We start from the raw sequence: 6,446 nt of genomic DNA on the forward strand, positions 1-6,446 counted from the left end.
GGCATGAGTCTTGGTTTTAGTCCATAGTGTAGACATTTTTCTTTAAATGCATTTAATCTAGCACTTCTATTATTTTCTTGAATTACACCAACAACTCTTCTAACTAAAGTGATATCATCTCTAAATAATTCAAGGCCACTCTTTACAATCAAATTATAAATATGACATGCACATCTAACATGAAATATTTCAGGAAGTGGTGGGTGTAGATGCAATTTTAATATTATAATAGCAGCATTGTTGTTAGAAGCATTATCAAATGACACACACAAAACTTTTTTTGCAAGATTATAAAATATAGCAACTTCATGGATAGTATTACTTATAAATGCACCAGTATGACTTTGATCTTCATCATATTTAAAAGCAATAATACATTTTTGTATACAAAAATTACCATCTATCCAATGGCACGTAACAGTCAAATAATCATTACCATTTACAGCACGACCAATATCAGAAGTAAGAGAAATTCTACAAGAAAACTAGCGAACAAATAACGTATATATGTCTGATATTGTCCAAAAAGCCTAAAGATATCAGCTCTACAAGTACTTCTAGGAATACCTTTAAACAAAGGGTTATAAATTCTTTGAATATAAGTAACAAGATATGGTGAAGTAGCAAAACTAAAAGGTAAACAACCTAAAATAATTATTTTAACTAATTCTTCCCGATCTTTCTTAATATCATATTTACCCATTAACCTTCTAGTACCCGGGTTAAGTTTTTGTTGCCCATCTTCCTCATCTACTCCCCAATCAAGAGGGTGGTTGTCTACCATGTGCCTACGAAGTTGAACCGTTCCCCCTCCCTTACTGGTCTCATGTTTATAAATATCTTTACAAATTCTACATCTTACATAATTTTTATCTTCTTCTAGTCGGTCAAAAAAATTCCAACACTTACTTCTTAATCTTCGATTCTTCTTAATAGGGAGGGGAGGCCTACTTGTATTACCACGACTTTCACCCCTAATATTTTGAGTTTGAGTAGCATTACCAGGTGTAGCTGGTGGTGTTTCAAGATTATCAGGTGATGAAAATGGAATATCATCTAAATTATCATCTAAATCATCATCTATACCATAATTTTCTTGAAATCCCTCATAATCTACATTTAAATTTTCACGTGAACTTTCAGAAATATGTGTAAAGCTACTAGAAGAACAAGCACCACCTCTTGATCTTTTGGATGTTTTCTTACTACCACCTCTACTAGTGCACGCTTTTTTGGCTGCTCTAAATATATCCATTATGTAAATTAAATTAATAATTGTAAATAATAAAATAAATGTACACCAAAGAAGAGAAAGATATAGAACGAGTGTACCGGGATTCCGGATACCGCACTAAATTTGATATCAAAAACCAAACTTCAATTGATAGATCGATACTTGATAGTTGATACCACACTTCACTTGAATACTTGATATTTGATAATAATAATTTTGTAATGGCTAAACTAAATATTTGATGAAACTTGAAATAATAACTAATTGAGAATTTAAGAACAATAATCAATAATATCAAGAGAGAATTAGAGTAGTAAAAGAGTGAATTGTGAGGGAAAATGAAGAAAAAGGGGGGCTATTTATAGTTTTTAAAAGGTTAAAATTATAATTTATCAAATACTAGGGGTGTGGGGGCTATTTTCTTAAGAGGGTAGGCCTAAATGGCCATTTCTGCAAAAAAAAAGGCCGTTGGCCAACGGTCATATTTGAATTTGACCGTTGGCAACGGTAAAAAAAACGTTAAAAATTGGGCTGAACCGGGCTGTAGCCCGTTAACAATCCATTAACGGGTTAATAGGGTTAGCGGGTTCCGGTGCACCGGTATCAAAAAATTATTCGTTTGAAACCCGCTCCCCGCCCAACCCGTCCCAGCCCGCCCCCACACTATAGTACCGGGCTGAACCGGGTTGTAAACGGGTCAGCCTGGCCCGATTAACAGGTATAGGTTGATACAGTGTTCATATGACGGAAACAGGCCTGGCAGGGAATTCCGGATGTTGGAATTGGGCTTTAAGGCTTATTTGGCTAAGAAAAAGGGAAAATCTTCATATTACCTCGAGCTAATGTGCTCAACTGAATTGTGATAGCACAAGTAGGTGCACGAGGTGTTAAACCGTGATTTCAGACAACTCCAGAGCAATTCTTAGCACGTTCGAGGACGGACGTATGTTTAAGTGGGAGAGAATATAACGATCCGACCGGTCGTTTTGAGCTCTAGCACGTTGTTCGGCAGTTTGAGGCCATGAGCAGCTTCACTTCAGGTATTTGACTTGTGCGTATGGTCAGAATTGAATTTCGGAAAGTACGGAGTTGATTTGGAGAGAAAATTCTAATTTCGGAAGCCTTAAGTTGGAGGAATTGGCTAAGGTGTGAATTTTGAGTAAACGAAATCAAAATCGGGATTTGAAGGTTCCGGCAGGTTCGTATGATGATTTCGGATTTGGGCGTATGTTCGGATCGGGTTTTGGATGCCCCGTGAGCGTTTCGGCACCTATTGTGGAAGTTAGCATTTTGGAAGAATTCTATAAATTTGGGTTGAAGTGCATTTCAATGTTATCAATGTCCATTTGAAATTCCGGGCTTGGGAATAGCTCCGTATGATGATTCTGGTGTTGGGAGCACGTCCGAAAGTGGATTTGGAGGTCCGTAGGTCATTTTGGGGTCATTTGGCGTAAGTTGGAAATTTGGATAATTTTGAGAAGTTTGACCGGAAGTGAACCTTTTGATATCGGGGTCGGATTTCGATTCTGGAAGTTGGAGTAGGTCTGTAATGTCAATTATGACTTATGTACAAAATTTGAGGTCAATCGAACGTGATTTGATAGGTTTCGGCATCGAATGTAGAAGTTGAAATTTGAAATTTCGTTAAGCTTGGAATGGGGTGTGATTCATGAATTCGACGTTGTTTGATGTGATTTGAAGGCTCGACTAAGTTCGTAACGTGTTTTGGGACATGTTGATATATTTGGTTGAGGTCCCGAGGTCCTCGGGTGAATTCCGGAAGGTTAACAGATCGATTTTTGGACTTAAGAAATTCTGAAGCTTAATGCTTCTGGTGTAATCGCACCTGGGCGACTTTGGCCGCAGGTGCGAGATCGCGGGTGCAGCAAATTGCTCCCAGAAGCGAGAAGGGACTAGAGCTGGGGGAGCCACAGAAGCAGACTGGAGAAGCGCACTTGCGTATGCGCAAGCGCCAGGCAGTCACCGCTGGTGCGTAAAATTTGCGCAGATGCGCATAGCAGGTCGCACCTGCGAAGCTCGCAGAAGCGAAGAAACTTCTGCAGGTGCGAGGTCTTGGCTGAGCATTGAGTACCGAAGGAGCGGAATTTGGACCGCACCTGTGGAGCCGCAGGAGCGGCTATTGGACCGCATGTGCGAAGGTCGGGTTGGACAATGTGTTTCTTTAAAACAGGACTTCGCCCATTTTTTCTCCCATTTTCATTTGGATTGGGTGATTTTGAAGAGTTTCAAGGGGAGATTCTCAGCAAGCAACTCAAGGTAAGTGATCCCCACTTAGTATAAGTTAAATACATAGTTTGTATAAAAATTTAAACATGAAAATTAGTAAAAATTGTGGGGGGTTTGGTAGAAAATCTAGAATTTGGTATTTTAGATTTTGACCACGAATTTGGGCATGGAATTGAGAATAAATCATATATTTGAGTTCATAAGGTTATGGGTAATGATTATCTTCAAAAAATTTCGGAATCCGGGTACGTGGGCCCGAGGGTGATTTTTATCGACTTTTCGATCGGGGTTAGAAATTATTATATATTGGATTATATTGAGTGTTTGAGTATATATTAATGGGTTTGCATAATCATTGGCTAGTTTTGGAGCATTGTGCATCGATTCAAGTTGATTGAATGGCTTGGGAGCCAGTTATAAAACTTCGGAGCGAGGTAAGTCTCCTTTATAACCTTGTAAGAGGGAATAAACCCACATAGGTGAATTAAATAAATGTTTGTACCTAATTGAGGGGGCTACGTACGTACGAGGTGACGAGAGTCCGTACGTAGCTACTATTATGCTATTGTCCGAGTAGTTTAGGACCCGTATCATGCTATACTTGAAATGTTTGTGCCCTTACTTGCTAATATAATCACCTAGTCATGATAGAAATTGATAAAAGAATTGTATAAGGTTAAATTCACTTACTTGAAGGTTTGTATGAGATACTTGACTGTAAATGAGAAACTTGTATTTTCTTGAAAATAATTGTTATTTGTGGATCGGGCCGAGCGCCTCGGTAGTAAATGGATGCATCTATGGTTCGCGCCATTTGACCGTCTGGCAGTACACAGTTTAAATATTTGTTGGATCGGGTCGTACGACCTCGGCATGATTTGCGCATGATTTAATTGATTGATTTGGAAATTATAATAATTGATATTGCCTTCTCGGCCTGATATAAATTGTTAAATAATGGGAAATCAATTTGGAGAGTTCTTAATTAGAAAAGAACTGCTTACTTACTTCAGAATAATGGGCTTGCAACCGTATTAATTAATCCATGTCTAATTTAATGATATTATTCTATTTACTTATAGCCCATAGTAAGTGTCGAAGTCGACCCCTCGTCACTACTTCTTCAAGGTTAGGCGGAATACTTACTGGGTACGCGTTGATTTACGTACTCATACTACATTTGTTGTACATTTTGTGCAGGTACACATATGACTAGTGGCATTGTGGGCACAGAGGCACGGTTATTATGGGGATTTAGGTGAGCTGCATCTTATATACGATCCGCAGCCAGCAGAGTCTCATTCAGAGTATTGTATTTTCTTTCTTGTTCAAATTTTTATTCCGGACAATTATTGTATTTTATTTTAAACTCCTAGAAAATGCTCATGCACTTGTGACACCGGGTTCTGGGATAATTATGGGATGTTCAGTATTGAAATTGGAAAATATTGTATTTATTCTGTAAATTCATCTTTTACTAGATAAATTGAAGTAAATTTACGATTTCAAAAATATTAAAATTGAGAATTTAATTAACTATTTAGTGTCTGCTTTTCAGACAGTGGTGTCCGGCGCCATCACGACCTTTAATGCATTTTGGGTCGTGACAAACTACATGGGTCTTATACTTCCTTTCCAAAATCTCAACTTACTTATGGCCCTCAAAATTTGGCTATCTTTACAAATTCTTAAAAATTTCGGCAGAGTTTCCCCTATAACTAGGACTATCCAAAAACTTTAACCTGTCCAGAACAAGCTCCCACATGGGCACCAATGATAATATCACTCATAAACCAACAATACACAATATAATGTACCATATTGACTCCACTCGGCCGTACATATACTATAAGTGCATCAAATGTAAATCTTTAAAAAAAATTACTTGTAACATATATGAATACCATTCAATATCAATAATTGCTACTATACATAGCACTCGTATCATTATTATACATGCCTGCATTTCCTTTAGTCATGCATACGTCAAGTTGTACCTGAAAAGTATCTTCAAATAAATCAAAAATCTCTCTATGATTAGACTTCCTTAATAAACAATAACTTATTTTCATGCCCCCTTAATTTCTTAGCTTGCTCAAGGCAATATCTCATAGTTTATGAGATCGAAGTTATATTGCCCACTTGGTATCTGCAAAACTTGTTCATTACGACTCATAGTCTTGGAATTTTTTTTTTCATAAACAGTACTTTCAAATAAATCTGTTGCCTTTCACGATTCTTGTTTCCATACATGATTTTTCCCACTTTGGACTCTTGATATTCTATAATTGATAAAATTATTCTGGAATGTTCTTATGTGCCTTCCAAACACTAATAAGATATTTGTCCTAGATTCATCCATCATATAGCAATTAATACCCCCACTTTCATTCATGATTTTTGGAGTTCCCGAAGATCCCAACTTGATAACTATTATTGCTTACAAGTTTGCTCTATTGAAAAAAAAATATTTATCCCAGTTTCATTCATTTTACGATACTACTTTGCCATCCATTCTTGAATACCACGGTTCAAGTTTTCATTCCTTAGCTTTAACCAACTCCTTAACTCTATTGAGTTCCTTGTGATGGTTCTCTAACAAAAAAATTGAGATTTTATCTACTTATGGGTGCACCATAGGTATACTACCATAGCCCGTAAGCTTCCAACACTCGCGTAACATTGCTATCACGATGGCACTTACACCTTTTAATATTAGTGCCCTTTCTTAAACTCATGCTTTTTACTGGCATACTTCGTTTTTGGTGTACAATAGTCATTTCTCATTCAGGAATGCACATTACATTACCCTTTTCTATTTTATTTCGTGCTAAGTGTGTACATATTAAAATACCCTCTTATTTCACTTAATCTCACGTACAATTCAAAGTACTTCCTTGTTCTCCACCAATACTTGAATTTAATTTAAATTGCACATGTCCCCAAAGTTGTAGGAATACATTTG

Source organism: Nicotiana tomentosiformis, chromosome 8 (assembly GCF_000390325.3).
Source record: "Nicotiana tomentosiformis chromosome 8, ASM39032v3, whole genome shotgun sequence".
Classification (NCBI taxonomy): domain Eukaryota; kingdom Viridiplantae; phylum Streptophyta; class Magnoliopsida; order Solanales; family Solanaceae; genus Nicotiana; species Nicotiana tomentosiformis.